This window comes from Melanotaenia boesemani, chromosome 24 (assembly GCF_017639745.1).
Source record: "Melanotaenia boesemani isolate fMelBoe1 chromosome 24, fMelBoe1.pri, whole genome shotgun sequence".
NCBI lineage: Eukaryota > Metazoa > Chordata > Actinopteri > Atheriniformes > Melanotaeniidae > Melanotaenia > Melanotaenia boesemani.
The window spans coordinates 4,291,829-4,311,497 of NC_055705.1; the positions used below are offsets into that span (position 1 = coordinate 4,291,829).

The 19,669-nt window shown below is 42.5% G+C and overlaps 1 long non-coding RNA gene and 1 other non-coding gene across 2 annotated transcripts; both read right to left on the minus strand.

Annotated features, from left to right (window-relative positions):
• Nucleotides 1-16: 16 nt before the first annotated feature.
• On the minus strand, nt 17-19,669 carry LOC121635366. The gene is made up of 3 exons (XR_006009439.1): nt 19,659-19,669; nt 16,437-16,438; nt 17-104 (listed from the first exon to the last, which is right to left on the minus strand). It is a non-coding gene; the product is annotated as an uncharacterized LOC121635366 (long non-coding RNA).
• trnal-caa lies at nt 17,346-17,455 on the minus strand. The gene is made up of 2 exons: nt 17,418-17,455; nt 17,346-17,391 (listed from the first exon to the last, which is right to left on the minus strand). It is a non-coding gene; the product is annotated as a tRNA-Leu (tRNA).

Genomic DNA, 19,669 nt, shown 5'->3' on the forward strand with positions numbered 1-19,669 from the left:
AAATCCCTGGCTCCAACCGAATCTAAACCTTCTGGTGCTTGTCGTTGTCCTGTTATCATACTGCTACAGTGTGATCAACATCCACACCTGTGAACTGGGCTACACTAGGAAAAGAGAGGTTAAAAAAAACTCTGGGTAACATGCAGTTATTTTAGTAGGATTAGGAATAATATTTTCTGCCATATTTTGAACTTAAAAGAGTAGTCCACCAGGGGAGATATTAGGGGAGAACAGCACAGGCGTAAAATGTTTGTCTTGTCATGATGGACAGCTCTATGTTGTTCCAGTTACCAGAGAAGAAAGCAAGAGGGCAAGATTTTATATGTGAAGCCAGACGAGTTGTTAGAGAGGGAGAAAAAAAACTGAGAAACAAGTGGAAGGCTGCATCCAGGGGATACAGGGAGAGGAAAAAGATGGAAAAGGTGACGCTGGACCTGACACCACCATCCATGGAGAACACTCTGCCACATCCAGCAGGTGTAGAAGTAGTGGAAGAGCAGCAGGAGAGGCCAGGGCAGGCTGTGGTGGATTGTCTACGTCTAAATGAGGATTTTAATCCACCAGTATCCCCCACCACACCACAGAGAGAAAAGAGAGAACACAGCAGAGAAACAGACTGCAAGCTGAGAAGCGTAAATTCAGAAAGCAGAACATACATCTGAAGAAACAACTAGCAGAGATAAGAAAAGAAAAGGAAAGGGCCAGAAAAAGTGAGATGAGAGCAAAAGGAAGGTTAGGTCTGAGTGAAAGGCTCAAGCCAAAAGAGGGGAAGAAACTGGCAATCGAGAGAAAGGTAGCTGTTGTTGGTTTCCTGACTAGAGATGAAAACAGTCGACTTTTACCAGGAAAGAAGGACACCATCACAAAAAACAAAATGAAAGAACAACGAAGAATTCTCACAAAACCACTCACAGAGCTTCATGTGCTTTACAACGGTGAGATGAAAAAGAGTCTCCGCCTGTCTTACAGGCAGTTTGCCAGAAGACGCCCCTTCTATGTTACCGAGCCAAAGACCAAAGATCGGGACACATGTGCATGCATGGAACACGGAAATGTGCACCTGCTGGTCAACAAGCTCTGCAGCAGATTGGTGGGGCAATAAAGAGAGAAGCGGATCTCTATGTTCAAAGAGGAGGTGAGCTTCAGACGCCACAGGATCTGTATGAGATGCTGAACAATAGATTAGGCTCAAGCATCACTCACTATTGGGTCAGCAGAGAGAGCGTGGAAAAGTGTGACGAGCTTGTTCCTGACAGCTTGGAGGCTGTGAAGGGGACATTTAAAATACACCAGGTTTTGTCTTCACAGCCTGCACAAATCACTCACAGGGAGGTGTCATGCTTCTGCAGGCGCTTAGAGAGGAGTCCATGTCCTTGTTACAAGCCAGTAACAGTAGAGCTGAGGAACACCATGCACCACACTGAGGATCCCCCAAGCTCTCCTCCTGAGCCACCTAGGGAACAAGAAAGTGTTGTAGATCTGTGTGGCAAGTTTGTTATTGTCACCTACGATGAACCTCCTTTTGTAGGCCAGGTGCTCAAGGTTGTGGGAGAGGAAGTGCAGGTCAGCTGCATGAGGCAGTCTGGTGACAAGAACCTGTTCATGTGGCCTCAAACTGTAGACGTCATTTTCTACTACAGGAAAGATGTGCATGCTGTAATCTCAGAGCCTGAGCCAGCAACCTCACGCTTCTCGAAGCTCACTTGCCAAGATTGTGTAAAGTTTAGAAATACCTGGGTTAAAGAAATGTAGGTGATATACAGTAAACTAATATAACTGTAGGAGAGGAGAGGAAGGAGGGCACAGGGCCAGATGTTTGCACTCTGTCGCTCTTTAGGAAAAAGCAAAAGAAAAATCTACCTTTTAGCATTGATTTAATCCATGCAGCTATGTTGATGGTGTTTGTTTACTTTGAAAATTGTTCTGATTTTATTCCATCTATACAACTGTTTATTTTTTTTACTAAAATTGTTCATCCCTGTCCAATGTGAGCTCCTGAAGAATGTAATGTGTTGCACTTTAAATTATTTTTAATGTTTTTTTTTTTATCGTTTGTGATATTTGAATGTTAAATAGTTTAAATGTTGTTAAAATAAAATGTTTATTCAGTTTTCTTTGTCTAAACTGTATTGTGTACATTTTAAATAGACCTAACTACCTGCGGTTTTCTCATCATTTGGGGCGACCATCTGTCATTTGGAGTAACCAACAAATGAAAATAACTGTACTACATTCAAAACACAATATCCATCCATTTTGGCTCAAATATTAATCAATGGTATACTATAGTTAAGTAGATACTATCTGTACACATTTAAAAACAGTATTAAGGGTTTTAGATAAAAATTGGGCATTGTAACTTCATTACGAGGGAGATGGTGTCAATATAGACAAAATTTATAGAATCATAGTTTTCCAAAAGTTTAAAGGCACACATGCCTGTCCTTCTCAAACTGTCAATTTAATTAGCAATACTTGTTAAACTATTAGCAACGTTAAAGAAATATACTGATGTTCAGATAAATCATGGTCACACCAAATTTACTTTTTATAAGGCTGTGTCCTAATAATTCAAGTATAAAAACACAAAAATCTCTTTATTTGGGTTTTTTGTATTAATGAATATGTACGCTATATTACTAATGTTTTAACAATGGCCAAATATATCTTTATTTTTAGTATTTTAAAATTGGCCTATTCAAAAGTCTTATCCGTAAATGACCCAAAAATTATTTAAAATGTTCTCATTTGCTGCGAGGGATAAAAGGAAGCTTCCCTATAAACAATCTGTCTCCTACATCAACACTGTCTTTGTCAAGTTTGTCTCCTTCAAAATAAGAGTTCCGTGCCTTTGGCTCATGAGTTTGCATCTTTATTTTATAATTATTACTAAGATTATAGTTAATGACGTCATCAGTCGTATTTTACATTATTCTTAAATTTGAACTCTGTAAAGCACTTGGTGTTACATTTAATTCTGTGTTAATTTAAATAGCATTTTTTAAATATCAAAGGAATGATCTAATTTACATGTTTAAATGACATCATAATTCTCTATGGCAACGGAACATTCTAAGAGCATGTGACCGTGTGTTCTATAGTACAGAGTTCCATTTCAGTCACACACCAGACCAAGAGAAAGCACTTGCTTTGTTTCAGAGCTTTTTCACCAACGACTTTGGAAAACAGCGACACTCATGGATTTTCTAGGAAGGAAAAACATTTTCCTGCATCAGCAGAAAGTTGAGAATCAGCCTGTTTTTGACTACAATGTAAGTAACCAACTTCATCATCCTCCCTACTGTAGAGAAAAATCATCTTTTTTTAGGTATAACTATAATCCAACTTCCATAAGGGTTGGTTTACTTTCAGGTAGTTCATTTATTTCCTTTGGAAACATAAAATTAAAAAACACACAAAATAAAACTCTTGTTTTCCTCCTTCTACTAAAACTAACCAAAAGACGGTTATCTGTTTTCCAATGTCCTAAGCACAAAAATCTAAAAAAAAGGATCACAAGTTGCTCGACTTGATTTAGTTTTAAATATGAGACAAGTTTTAAACATGCTATATGCATGTTTGACAAATGAGGTCAACACAGGTTTGGACGAGTGGTGAAGAACGCATTTACAGACCAGAAATCCTTTCTGGGTCACGTAACTTGTCTCAGATGGAGAAACATGTAAAATTGTGATGCTTGTTAGTTTTTTCTATTATCGTTCTAAGCACAATACAGACATTAGATAATGAACTGTTATCTTATTTCTTGTTTTGTTTAGGAAAGGAAACATAGGAAAAACAAGCAGTGTTTCTGTTCTTTTATTTTTACGTGGAAGGAAAGAATGAACTGCCTGGAAGTACACCGATCAGATCGTAAGATCACAAATTACAAGCACAAACAATTCACTCTAGAAATTAGAGTTAACAATAATTAAAAACCAGTGGCGGGTCGTGCATATCACACCTAGACCTTCAATACCGTGTCACTTAGTCCAGCCTACATTTATGCACCTCATAATAAGATCAATATGACACCATGGCTCGAGAATACATACGGAAGCACACTTTTTAAGCCTATTCATAACAGCGGTGGCAGTAGTACTACACTTAACTGCTCAGTCTATCAGCGGGATGCTAATTTCAAGCTCAACTGCACCGGAGACGTCTGATATTTACAGTGTGTGTGATGTGCGCAGTGTTTACAAGGCACACAGCGCTGTCCATGGTGCTACTCGATCTACATGCACGTATGGAAATAGGCAGAGGCCCATGGCAAATTTGTGTCCAGGGCCCTTGGTGATGATAGTCAATGTTTAACCAATAAGCACACATTCACAAGTTAGAGCGGGAAACTAAGATTACGGATATTGTCAAAACTCCAAAATAAAAAACAATTTTAAGAGATAAAATAAAATAAAACGCTTGCACTCACCAATGCAGATCTCCTCCACAGACCCTGCTTATTTGAAAATAAAAGCCATCCTCCTTTCCTTTCTCAAGAAGACTTCAATGGCTCTGTTGTACAGTTTATCTGTGCGTTTCAGTTTCATTAATAAGTCCTTTTCTATGGACATGGAGGCTAACGCTGAAAGCCGTGTCTACCCGGTCGTATTTCTGGCATAAGTTTTAATGCGCTTTAATGCCGAGAATGACCGCTCTGTTCTGTTTTAAGTCGGGGAAGATCAAACAGTACACCGTGGTCTGTGTTAAGCTGGAGAAGGCCGTTTGGGGGAATTTTTTCCTGTATGTCTGAAAGTGCTTCGTATATCTTACAGAATCTGCCCCTCTCTCGCTCAACCGTGTCACAAAACTCCTTCACCCTTGCCATGCAGAACTGTACATCCAGCGATTTTTTCTGCAGTACTCCAAAAAGCACATCAGCATACTCAAATATTCCGCTGAATGTGTTGAGCAAAAAACAAAACTCAAAATCATCCAGACGTGCAATAAATCCATCTGCACAAAGCACAGTGTCCTGATCATACTCATCATGGTGTTCCAATATGTGATCAAACAACTCCTTTAGCACAGCTCTCTTCTCATAGACCGTATTCACCAAACGTGATGTGTATTGCCACCTCGTCGGCGCGACGTGAGGAAGACGCCGCTTACACAAGTCATCCCATAGTTAAGTGCGTTTTGGAGATCTGGAGAAGAATGCAGCGAGGCCGTTCAGGTTGGCAAAAAAGACCTTGCACTCTTTCAGCTTTGAGACCCCTTGAGTCAGTACTAGATTAAGACGATGTGCATAACAGAGAATGAATGAGGCCATAGGTACCTTCTCTTTTACTTTAGCCGCCACCCCATTGAGTCCAGAGGCCATTACCGCTGCGCCATCGTAACACTGTGCCACAACTTTGTCCAGAGAACATTCATATTCCTCAAAGAAATGAAAAATAAGAGCGGCAAGGTCATCAGCTCGCCTGCCACTGGTCACATCCACAAACTTGACAAAACGCTCCTTGACACCTGTGGCCGTCACATAGCGCAGGACAAGTGAGAGCTGTGCCATGTTAGCCACGTCTGTGGTTTTGTCCACCATGACAGCGACAAAGGGGCTCTCTTGATCTCCATTTTAATCTCCTCTGCCATCACTTCAGCAATAGCATGAATTAGGTCATTTTGTATTTTTCCTGATGTCCCAGTAAACTATGTGAGGTTGCTTGATGCAAGTTCTTGGAGTTTTCAAGAAGGAGGGTTCTTCCAACAGAAATGTATAACTATTGTTTTTCCTCTTGAATCCCCAGAGTCTCTTTTTTTGTTTCAAATATGGCAATTACCACACAAACTTAGCAAGAAAATCATAAAAGTCATAAAAGTGGCACAAACAATATGCACAGTTCAAACATTGACATCAAAGAATGAATATGACATAACAAAGGTGGTACAAAAACCATACCCAGATCAAAGTGTGACATCACAGAGGAATATGACATCACAAATGTGGTCAAAACAACATTGAACTAAGAGTGACATCACAGAGGAATATGATGTCATAAAAGTAGCACAAACAACATACGCAGATCAAAGACTGACATCAAACATAAAATATGACATCACAAAGGTGGCAACAACAGCATGAAAAGATCAAACATTGACATTACAGAGGTATATGATGTCCTAAAAGTAACACAAATGACAAACACTGATCAAACAGTGACATCACAGAGAAATATGATGTAATCGAAGTGGCACAAACCATATAAACAGATCAAACGCTGAAATCAAGTTATATGACATCACAAATATGGCACAGACAGCATAAACACATCAAAGAGTGACATCACAGAGGAATAAGGCATCACAAATTTGGTACAAACAACATACATAGATCAAAGAGTGACATCACAGAGAACATGATGTCATAAAAGTAGCACAATCAACTAGAGCTGGTTCTGCTACTAAGCAGATTAAGTGACCACTTAGGGCCCCGCACCACTAGGGGGCCCCTACTGAAGAAGGTTGTTTCATGGTTTATGGGCTTGGTTATGAAGAGGAATTATCCATCTAGATCAGAAAAAAATGTACAAAAAGAAGGCTAATGAAGCAGCTGTGCAACGACAAGGTAATTTCTTTTGCAGTTATACTGTAAAGTAAGGTATTAGTCCGGTGATGAAGAACAAATAGATAGATTAGACATGGGACAGCACTTTTTGATTTAGCAGCAGGTGCTAACAGGTTTACCAGCTGGTTGGGTACGGTTAGCCAGCAGTTGTAGGTAGCGGTAGGGCTGCCAACCATCCCGTAAAATACGGGATTCCTTATATGACAATTAAACATCTCCTCCCAACAACTTGTTTGTGCGTGTGTTGCGTTTACGGTTGCCTAGAGACAGACACCACATACCAGCGCTTCTCAAAACACCTGCGCCTTTTTAAAAATGTCCTCCGCCCCTGATATTTCTCAAAAACGAAAATATTTCCATCCTTAGCTGGACAGCGTCAGTGGAGATGTTTACAAGACAAATTGTAAAATGTGTCGGCGCATGTTTTCAGTGGCGTACGGTGGGCTGTCTGACATCAGACATCATGCATCAGGAGAACAACACAGAAGACTAGAGCTCAGTGTCCCAGTTCTTCATCCCTGAATCATTTCCTGAGACTGATCTGGTGTCAGACATAATGTCATGACTGATCCATGAATTTAGAAGTTTTTAAAGTGGAATGAATGATCATTTATTTAATGAACAGTAGTATGAGACATTATAAATATTATATATATGTCCATTTAAAGAAAAAGTCAGGCTAATGGATTAACAGGTAATAAATGTTGTTCAGAGAAAACATTGTTTAAACAAATATAACTAAATTTTAACTTTAAAAGTTACATTAAGTTCTCAGTGTATTTAGTTTATATTTTAAAATATCATTGTTGCACACTCCACACAAACAGATCTCCTTTAGTTGTTGGTACTACTGCCGTGTGGTAGATTATACAGTGTGGTAGATTATACAGTACCCTGGTTTACCCCCGCCCTCAGACAACTCAAAGCCAAAGGACGCCAGCTGGAACGCCTCTTCAGGAAATCTGGTTTAACTGTTCATCATCAAATGTATCAGAACCATATGACCCACTACAAAGACTGCTGCAAACACACCAAATCCACCTACTATGCAAATTTAATCAGTTCCAATGAAGGCAACACCAAGGCCCTATTCTCTGTTCTGAAAACCATCACCCAACCACCCGACTCCCTTCCTCCACACATAGCCTGCTCTGCATTCTGTAACAGCTTGATTTCATTCTTCACCTTCAAAATTCAGAACATTCATCAACAGCTCGTTCCAAAGATCTCCTACAATCCATCACCAATATTTCCCTTTCTGCCTCCTTTCCTCTTCCTTTCTGCTTTTACTCTTCCCACCGTCTCTGCCATTTCCGAACTAATAAGAAAATCCAAATCATCCACATGTCGATTAGACCCCCTCCCAACCATCCTTGTCAAAGCATCTGCGTCCTCACTGGCACCTCTAATTACCCACATCATTCACTCCTCCCTCACCACTGGACTGGTTCCCTCACTGTTAAAAACAGCTGCCATCACCCCTACACTTAAGAAACCTGGTTTGGATCCCAACAATTTCAACAACCTCCGTCCCATTTCCAATCTCCCATTTATTTCAAAAATCCTGGAAAAAGCAGTTGCCTCTCAGCTCCAAGCCCATTTATCCCACAACAATCTGTTTGAACATTTTCAGTCTGGTTTCCGTCCACTCCATAGCACCGAATCCGCATTACTTAAAGTCACTAATGACCTCCTCCTGGCAGCTGATTCTGGTCTCTTATCTATTCTCATCCTCCTTGATCTGAGTGCGGCCTTTGACACCATTTCCCACTCCATCCTTCTGGATAGACTCTCCTCCATCGGCATCACTCACACCCCCCTCAGCTGGTTCAAATCATACCTCTCTGGCCGCACTCAGTTCATCCAGTTGAAAACATTTACCTCCCAGTCATTCCCAGTCACCACTGGTGTGCCCCAGGGCTCTGTCCTTGGGCCCCTGCTGTTCCTCATCTACCTCCTCCCCCTCGGTTATATTTTTAGAAAACACCGCATACATTTCCATTGCTATGCGGATGACACCCAGCTCTACCTCTCCACCAAGCCGAACTCTACCCTCCCACCATCTTCCCTCACAGATTGTCTTCAAGAGATTAAATCCTGGTTCACCTCAAATTTTCTTAAACTAAACAGCAGCAAAACAGAAGTTTTACTAGTAGGCAACAAATCCACTCTCTCCAAATCTGACAGTTTCTCCATTCCCATTGATGATTCTTCCATATCCCCCTCCCCTCAGGTAAAGAGTCTGGGTGTCATCCTTGACAGCACTCTGTCTTTCACATCACATATCAATAACATAACCCGGTCAGTATATTTTCACCTTCGCAATATCAACCGCCTCCGCCCCTCCCTCACCCCTCACACCACCGCCATACTCGTTCACAGTCTTGTCACCTCCCGTCTCGACTACTGTAACTCCCTTCTGTTCGGTCTTCCCCAAAAAACTCTTCATAGACTTCAACTGGTTCAGAATGCAGCAGCCCGGGTCATCACAAGAACCGCCTCCACCCATCACATTACCCCTGTTCTGCAGCAGCTCCACTGGCTCCCCGTCACCTACCGCATCCACTACAAAATCCTGCTGTTCACTTACAAGGCCATCCATCACCTCGCTCCTCCCTACCTTTCCGATCTCCTCCATGTCTCCATACCAGTCCGTTCCCTCAGATCCTCCTCCTCCATCCACCTCATCGTCCCCCCCGCCCGCCTTGTTACCATGGGGAGCAGAGCTTTCAGCTGCTCTGCTCCTCATCTCTGGAACTCCCTCCCCCCAGACCTCCGTAACTCTGACTCTATACAACTGTTCAAATCCAAACTCAAAACACATCTGTTCAAACTGGCATACTCACTGTAATATTTCACACTGCTTTTATTATTGTTTTATGAATCCTTTTTAATTTATGAATGTATTTATTGATTTGTTTTATTCTTGTGTTTTATCCTGGAAGGTGACCTTGAGTGTCTAGAAAGGCGCCAACAAATAAAATGTATTATTATTATTATTATTATTATCTCTTAAACTAAGTTAAGTGCAGTAACTAAGTTGTGTCCATAAAGTATTTTGTTATGTATTATTTTCCTCTTCTATGTTAAATAGGGATGCATGTTGTGGGAGAGAGTGAAGGGTGCTTAAGGGTGGGTGAGCGGGTTCAGCTGGAGAGCCCGGGGTCGCTGTGCTGGTAGGATGGCCGGTGGCCGGCAGGAGGCCAGGGTGGAAGGAGGAGGTCCTGCAAGGTGCAGCTGGTTGGAGGTGAAAGACTAAAAAAAAAAAATCTGTAACTTCCCAGATGGCCAAAATGACACTTTTTGGAGTAAAATTAGGGCTTCTGGACAAAGTTAACATTGCAGGCAGTGTAAATGGACTAAATGACATGTTGCGGACAGTTAAGGGCCAGGAGCCCCCTCTCTCCACAGGGTGAATGCCACAAAATGGTGCTTGATAGCCACACATCATCTGATAGTTCATGGTGATCCTCATTCCTTGTTTATCTGTCAAAATCTTTATTTCAGGCAGCAGGGCAACAAAACACAAGAGCACTTTGCTGTGACTCAACAATTGAACATCAGCATGGAGAAGTAGACCTCCATACGCAGAATAAACAATATTCTACTAAATTGTATAGTTTATCTTTGGTAGCAGTTATGAAGCTTTTGGAGCTATGCAGCATTCCTCGTTAGTATAGTCACCAGTATCTCTCTCTGACATGCAGAAGACCGGGGTTTGTCACCTGGATACTCCTCACACGGAGCAGGACATGGCGAACAATACCACTGAATAAGATTTAGTGCTTTGTTTGCAGGATGTAGAACACCTGATGAGAATCTCTATTGTCCCAAGATGACCAGTTCTTCCATATTAATATCCGCACTGTTTATTTGACTGTATGAAGAGCGGGGAAGAGACAGTCAGACAGAATATGATGAAGCATTTGTTCTTGGCTTGCTGAATATATTTTGAAACGTTACCTGTCCTGTTGTGTCTCTGAAAGATGGGTGTCATTACCTTGGAGCTGGTGGTGTGGGTTTTGGCCTTATTCTGCACATTTTTAGAAATGTACAGTTCATTGCTGAATTGCATGTTTGTAGCGGAGTGTTTCAGTATTAACAATCTTCATAATTTATTTATTTATTTTATTTAACCTTTATTTAACCAGGTAAAAAAAATGTTTGAGAACTAGTTCTCATTTACAAACATGACCTGGCCAAGAGGCCCCAGCAGGAATAAATAACGTACATACATATAAACAGACAACTGTGCATACACAGGACCACAATGCAACAATACAATACAAATAAAAAAAAAAATAAATAAATAAAAAAAAAAAAAAAAAAAAAAAAACACAGAGTGAGTACAAATATATAAAAATGAAAGGGTGAAAGGGAGTAGAACACAGTGTATAAGACGGATTTATGTGAGAGAAAAATTAGTGGGTAAATGTTTGTATATAAGGGAGAGTCAGCATCGTCAGCAGGAACAAGTATCTACAATAATCTGTTGAAGTCTCTGTCTAAACAGAGAAACAGATATCAGAGCTGGAAGTTTGAGAGTGTTCTGCAGTGTATTCCAGTCATATGCAGCGGCAAAGTGGAAGGCGTTACGGCCGAAAGTAGTGGCGGTTTTGGGAATGATGAGCTTAATAAATTCGGTTGACCTGGTGTGATAAGTGCTGCGAGCGAGGTGGAGAAGAGATGAGAGATAGAAAGGTGTCTTGTGTAAGATTGACTTGTAAATAAAAAGAAACCAATGATGGAGTCGCCGAGTGTGAAGGGACGGCCAGCCCACCAATTTATAGAGATCACAGTGGTGGGTGTGGAAAGGGGCGTTTGTGGCAAAGCGTATGGCTGAATGGTAGAGAGTGTCTAGTTTTTTAAGGGCTGAGCTTGGTGCCATTTTATAAATGATGTCGCCATAGTCAAAAATTGGGAGTAAGGTCAATTTGACTAAAGTGCATTTGGTTGCGTGAGTGAAAGAGGCTTTATTACGGAAAAGAAACGCTAGTCTGGCTTTTATTTTGGCTTGGAGATTATTTATGTGGGTGACGAATGACAGAGATGAATCCAGCCAGATGCCCAGGTACTTATAGGAGTTGACATAATCCAAAGCCGTGCCGTCTAGGCAGGTGAGTATTGGTAGGGTGTCAGCGCCAGTTTTCCGACTAAAAAGGATGCACTTTGTTTTACTTGAGTTGAGGCGAAGGTGAAGGTTGTGGAAGGACTGCTCTACTGAAGAGAGGCTGAGTTGATGAACAGCTGCAGCAGCTCGTGGGGAGGGGCCGACTGAATACAGAATGGTGTCATCGGCGTACAGGTGGATCCTAGAGCTGCCAGCAGCTTTATCTATGTCATTGATGTAAATGGAGAAAAGGGTGGGGCCCAAAATAGACCCTTGAGGCACACCTTTGGAAATAGTGAGTGGTTCTGACATGATATTTTCTGCTTTCACTAACTGGGCACGGTCAGAAAGGAAGCTGGAGAACCAGTCACAGCAGGAGATGGACAGACCAATACTGGAGAGCCTTTGTAGAAGGATCTTATGGTCAACTGAATCAAATGCCTTGGCAAGGTCAATAAAGGTGGCTAAGCAGACCTGCTTGGAGTCTAGTGCTGTGATGACATCATCCAGGACCTTCGCGGTGGCTGTTATACATCCATGGCCAGGCCGAAAGCCCGACTGCAGGTCAGATAGAATATGGTTTGAGTCAAGGAAGCAGTTTAGTTGTTTGAGCACTAGCTTCTCCAAGACCTTGGCTAAACACGGAAGTATGGAGATGGGTCGGTAGCAGTTTGGATCCGTGCCGCAGCCACCTTTGAAGAGTGGAGAAACCATGGCTGATTTCCAGTCGGAGCGGAGGATGGAGTACTGTAAGGACCTATTAAACAGACTTGAGACAGGTGCTGCAATAATGTGAGCAGCTGCTTTCAGGAACATGGGATGAAGACCATCAAGGCCAGCAGATTTGTTTGGATTCAGCTTAGTGAGCTCATCCTGCACTTCTAAGATGGAGAAAGGTGAGAAGGAAAAAGGTGTGTTGTTCAATGGAGAAGGCTGAGAATCTAATGAGGCTGAGTCGACCTCACTTGCTGAAGCCAAATCTGGACCTGCGACAGGGGAAACTTGGGTCGCATTGACAAAGTGATGGTTGAGAAGTGAGGCCATGCGAGCCTTATCAGTAATAACAATGTCATTGAATATCATAGAGATTGGTAGCTGAGGGGAGGCAAGCTTATTCTCCATGACCTTGACGGTTTTCCAGAACTTCCTCGCATCAGAGCCACAGGTGGAAAATTTCTCCTTAAAATGGGAGATTTTAGCGTTCCTGATGGCCTGTGTTGTTTTGTTCCTGAGTTGCCGAAAGGCAAGCCAGTCCGCTGGGGATTGTGTGGAGCGGGCTTTCCGCCAAAGGGTGTTCTTATAATGGATAAGTTCAGCCAGATCATGGGAAAACCAGGGGCTATAACGATTCTTAATTCTGCATTTTCTCAAAGGAGCATGTTTATTGACAATTAGACTGAATGTATTTTTGAAAAAACACCATGCCTCATCCAGGGAGGGAGCAGAGCCAACTCTATCCCAGGTCACCGCCTCAACATCCTGAAGAAAGGCTTGCATGTTGAGATTCTTGAGAGAGCGCTTGGTTACAATGACTGGGGGTCTTTTGACTGAACAGCCAATGCGTACACAGGCAATAGCACAGTGATCGCTTATTTGGCTGAAAACACCAGACTGATAGTTAGATGGGGTGTTGGTGAGAATGAGGTCAATCAGCGTGGAAGATGAGGGAGATTTTAGATTTGGTCTGGTGGGCTCAGATATTAATTGAGTAAGAATTTAGAGCATCAAATTGCTGCAAAACTGTGTCAGGAGGGTTAACCATATCCCAGTTTAGATCACCCAAAAGAACAAACTCAGAGGTTGTGAATGGTACAAGGAGCTGACTAATGGCTGAGAGTGCAGAAGCTGGTGCAGAAGGTGCTCTGTAGCAGACAGCAACAGTGAGAACAAAACTGGCTGAAAGTCTAAGCTTTAATATCAGCAACTCAAACTGTTTGGGGACAGACTTAGATAGAACAGAAGCACATTGCAAATGATCTTTAACATACATGGCTACACCACCGCCCCTAGTGGCTCTGTCTTTACGAAATACATTATAACCTGGTACAAATATGTCCTGATCAGTGACACTTTTTTTTAACCAGGACTCGGAAACAGCTAAAACATCAGGATTAGCAGTATGTAACAGTGTTTTTAAAAGATCAAAATGCTTTGGATTTAGCAGGCTGCAGATATTTACATGTAAAAACCCCAAGGATTTGCGGTTACAGAAGTCTCTGAATAACAGTTGTGAAGTAGCAGTTGGATTATCTATACCAGGACCAGGATTTGGGTGAACATTCCCAGAGATAAAAAGAATGAGAATAATTAACAAGCGCCAGATGGCAGCACCGAGGGAAAGTCGTTGTTTAACCTTCACTGAAGGCATAACCGCGAACAGAGAGTTAGAGTCAGAGAGCTGCTGCAGCAACATGGATGAAAAGGTCGGAATAAGATAAAATACCTGAGTGGTAGGAAGTCCGAGAGATATCGTGGTCCAGAAGGATGAGACATCTGTAGGCTGTAGGGTAAAGTCCATTGTACTCCCATAGCGCAGCACTATAGCAGGTCCAGGTGGGGGCTTGCAGGCAGGTCTGACAGCCTCTGGCTGTGTGTGCAGGACAAATCCGAGTAGCATAGTCCAGAAGGACAATGTAGTTAGTACGGAGAAACGCATGTTACAACGAGTAAAAGCACACAGACTCGAGACAGAACGTGCGCAACCAGGAAACTCCGGCGTCGCGGCCAGTCCGAGCTGTGGAGGTCTTTAAGCCGCTGATTGTGTTTGTAAACACACAGCGACGCGACCAGATCGACAGAGATCCACAGAGGAAAAAAAAAAACAAAAGTCCGACTGGATGGTCAGCCAGCGACTAACCATAAAAGCCACCAAAATGTCAAACAGTAATCCAATTGGCCAGATGGACGCTGCCAGCGCCACAAAACCTCGTCCGCCGAAGCCAGTAGGAAGCGCAGCACGGCCTGCCGCACAACAAGCCGGACCGCATACCACGATGCTAACCACAGAAGCAGCCAGTCACCGGGCTCGGAAAAGCCGTGCTTTACAGGTAGCCAAGGGATCCAACGCTGAACCAGCCACGACAAGCCGTGAGACTACAACGTCGCCGGGAGCAGCGGTTGCGCCGTTAGCCAAGTCAGCTAGCAGAGGATTAACCCAGGTACAGCAACTCCTGAGCGGCAAGCCTTGCAGACAAAAGACCAGATCAACCCTCTGGGATACGATCAGGTAACTTCCAGAAAAGTGTTGCCATTCAAGACTGCAATTAAAAGTGCTTACAAAGCTTAAAGAATATCAATATAGACAGACTCAGACACGGACAGATAGACGAGACATCCTGCCGGCAGCCATCTTGGACTAAAAGGAAACTAGCTAAAAGGAATGTTACTGGCCGGTTCAAAACCAGGTGGAAACATGCATTTCACCTGAAACATACTTTTGTGATAGCCATTACACCACAGAGGATTATGACATCATAAAGGTTGCACAAACAGCATATACAATGTTAAAAAGGTTCTCGAAATTTGTTTGGGTTTTTTCAACTAATTTCTGAGGTTTGAAGCTTATTTGAAAAAAAAAAAGGCCAAACAGGGACATCAAGACAATATGACATCATAAATGTGGCTCTAATAACATACACAGACCAAACAGTGAAATCAAAGTGGAATATGACATTATAAATGTTACACAAAGAATATACACAAACCAAACTGTTTTATCAAAGAGGATTATGGCATCATAAAGGTTAAAGGTGGCACAAGGCCCATATACAGATCAAGCATTGACATCACAGAGGAATATGACATCATAAAGGTGGTATAAAGAACACACACATATCAAACAGTGACATCACAGAGAGTTATGGCACCATAAAGGTGGCACAAAGTATAGAAGGTGTAATCTTTTCCAATGAAGCTCTGGCAGCTTGTAACAAAAGCAGAATGGTCTTTGTAACTGAGCCATATTCTCTTACCACCCAACTCTTTCTCAGACACAAAAACACACACAACACTTGGCAATGTCTTGAAAGTGTGTTGAGACTGTAGTTTTTCTGGTGCAGATGTCTTCTCACAGTCAGAATGCTTTAGATTGCCACCTGGATACTCCTGATATGGAGCAGGACATGACACATACTCAGTACACTACAACATTTAGTGCTTTGTTTGCAGGATGTCCAGAATGTCTGATGAGAGTCTCTATTGTCCCAAAATCACCAGTACTTCCATATTAATATCAGCACTGTGTATTTGAATGCATGAAGAATGGAGAAGAGACAGTCAGATAGGGTTTGATGAAGCAACTGCTTTTTTTGAACATTTGTTTGCAGCGTATCTTCTGAAACGTTACCTGTGTGTTGGCCCATCTTCTTGCTGACAGATGGGTATTGTTACCAGGGAATGGTGGTGTTATCTCTGGCTCAATCTGCCCCTTTTTTTTAAGAATTTCTTTTAGAGTATTTGAGGTGTATGAATGTGTGTAGCAAGTAGTTTCAGAAGGACAGAATGTTTCTGCCTGGTTTCGAACTCAGTGGTGGCTGGTGTTACCAGTGATAGATGCTACACCACAGAAACCGCTGAAAAGCTGATTCGTCGTTGTTTATATTAACACTTGGGTCCAGCTTTTAAATAGATGTGACCAAGAACATACTGCAGCACTGTTATAGTAAGGCCATCATTGTTTTGTCTATAACAGATGAGGTAGCTCGGGCACATCCCACCAGAAAGAGGCCCCGGGGAAGACCCAGGACACACTGGACAGACTACATCTCGCGGCTGGCCTGGGAACCCCTCGATATCCCCCCCGGATGAGAGGATGAGAGGGAAGTCTGGGTTTCCCTGCTTAGGCAGCTGCCCTGCAACCAGACTCTGGTTAAGTGGCAGGTAATGATGAATGGAAGATTGCACACGCATGCTTTGATAAATCTGAAAGTTTTTGTGCAGCACATTTCCTTTTTGCCCTGTAGATGCCACCTGTAGTTTGCTTTGCTACGCATAGTTTGATAAATGAGGCCCCAGAACTGAAAGAAATTACAGACTGGAGACAGCGTGAACATGGACTTTTTATCCTTCCTTACTCTCCAGTCATATCGATCTCTGATTGGCTACATTCTGTTCCTGTTACACCAGTGATTACGCTGTGAAGACAGTCTCATAGCTTCATCTGTTGAAGGTACCTGACCAAGTATCAGTTTTTGATCAAGATGTCAACGTCCAACATGGGGCTCAAACAGACGACTCTGAGATTAAGACTCCCATAGTCTACCAACTAAGCTAGCCAGGCTGCTAACGGGATGACATGTACACAAATATAATTAAGAGTGGTTTGCTGAACAGCCTCACATGGCTATAGGTGGATATAATGTCTGCGTAACCACCGTAGGCTCAGCGTAACTCCGCAGAGGCTTGACACACACCTCTTCCAGGCCTGATGTGCACCCTTGCTATGCAGTGATTGGTCAGTTTGGGATCACGTGTTGTGGGATATCTGGATCTTCTCGCTGAATTTCTGTGGTAACCACCATTTTTAAAAACAATAACCAGTGGATGAGAGGCTTTTAAAATTATTTTTTTGTTTTCTTCTTTACAAGTTAGAAAAGACACCATGAATGTTTTAAACAGAACATACTTTGCTGAGTTTTTGATCTTAAAAGGCTGTGAATGTCCTTGGGAGTCTATCAGGAGTGGGATTTGAACCCACGTCTCCTTTTGGAGACCAGAAATCCCTGTTTCAGGAAGGTAACAGCCCTTGAGTCTGGCGCCTTAGACCACTCGGCCATCCTGACACACATTGAGTCTAATTTGTCATGTGGTAAGGAAGCTTACTATGAAGTTCCTGACTTCACTGTTAATTATACATTTATATATATTTATATATATATTTCTTTTATATTTATAATGCTACATACTTTTTGCTTTTCTTAGACTTTTCTTGTAAATAATTTATATTGCACCTTCTTGTTGTGATGCATGTTCACCTTATTCTGTCTTCTTTCTGCACTTTATTCTATAACAAGAGCTGCTGTAACAAGCGAATTTCTCCACTGTGAGATTAATAAAGTCTAATCTAATCTAATCTAAACCTGACAAGGAGTAAAGTGTAAAACATGACAGCTATAAAAGTACAGTTGTCACAGAACGTCTTGAGATGCATTAAACAACTATTAGAAAAGCTTTTGTTGGTTCATTGTTTCCATGACATTTTGGGCCTCAGTGTACTTGGTACTCTGTGAAGAGAGAAGCTTTTTGATCTTAAATGTGCACCAATACATACTGAAGTTGTCAGAAGTGGGATTTGAACCCACACCTCCACAAAAAACTGCAACAGAAACAAAAGGACGTCCATTGGCAACCCCTGAACATGGATTCTAGGGAGGGCTTTTGGACAAACTTCACCTTCTCTGCATGGGCTCCCAAAGATACACCGGGGGCATTTGTGCGAGCAACCCTCCCCCCTCTAGCCTACAGGGAAAGTAAGAGTGTGTGTTCCTCTGACCACCACTGAGACAACAAATCTTTTATATTTATACTAAAATTGCAGGACTGCACAAATACACCAGGTGGATGGAGAATCTGTCCAAATCCTCTCCCTTTGTCCATGAGCCCTCCCCGTCTACAAAGTGTAGCATTCACCCCATTCAGGAGGGGCTTCCAGCCCTTACCTGTCAGCAAAAGGGCATTTAGTCCATTTGCAATGTCAGCAATGTTAATTTTGTGTCCAAAACGTGGCATTTTGTCCAAAAAGTGTCATTTTGTGTGTTTGGGAAGTTACAGCTTTTATATGTGAGTCTTAATCATCCTGCAGACTGGATTTTCCAAGATCCAGTAAGTGGCAGGAAGATCTGTGAGTGATGAAAGAGACTTCTTTAAAAGGGCTATGGGCTGCGCTTTACAGGGACATATAAGAGACCAAAATCACACTTTATATAAGTTACAGCTTTTTTATGAGAGGCTGGAGACCAAGCAGACATCCAGCCTGCTTGTGCATCAATCAATCAATCAGTCTTTATTTATAGAGCACTTTTCATACAAAAATGCAGCACAAAGTGCTTTCCATGGTTAAAACAATGCCCCCCTCCCCCCCTCCAACCACACACACACACACACACACACACACAACCCCCTCCCTCCCCGCGTCCTCTCACATATCAGTATGTACAAGCAAGCATACACACACACATACTTGCACATATTAAAAGACTACTGTAATGTGAGGTTGAGCACAGATGAGCCAGGTAAGGAAACACTATCACAGGGAGCCGTCTGCACCAGGAGCCGCTCACAGGCCACGACCGCCAGGACACCGACCCAGGACACCGACCCAGGACACCGACCCAGGACACCGACCCAGGACACACGGCCAAGTGAGACGCAGAGGAGCCGCCCAACCAGACTGAAAGAACCTGCAGGACAGAGCCCCAGCAGCCACAGCTGATGAAAGCCCCGGTGCAGAGAGCCCCCTCCGAGGAAACACTGGAGAAATAACCTAAAAATAATATCAATAGAATAAAAGCATAGAATAAATAAAAATGGGTTAACATAGAAAAATAAATAGGCTAGGGGAATAAAATAAATAAAAATAAAATGAATAAATATTAAGTAAAAGCTAAATTAAAAAGGTGGGTCTTGAGCCTGCTCTTAAAAACATTAACGTTCTCTGCAGCCCTGACCTCCTCCGGCAGGCTGTTCCACAGACGAGGACCATACCACTGGAAAGCTGCTTCTCCGTGAGTATGTGTCCTGACTTTAGGTACAGTCAGGAGGCCAGTACCGGAAGACCTCAGGGGCCGCGAGGGTTCATAAGGTAAAACCAAATCTGAAAGATAAGAAGGCCCAAGACCATTAAGACATTTAAAAACCAGTAAGAGAACCTTAAAATCGATCCTGAAACACACGGGGAGCCAATGCAGTGACTCTAAAACCGGCATGGCTGCTGTAGGCCCATCCAACCACCAGCTTCTCTCCATGTCTGCTGGAGACACCCTTCACTGTCTCTGCAA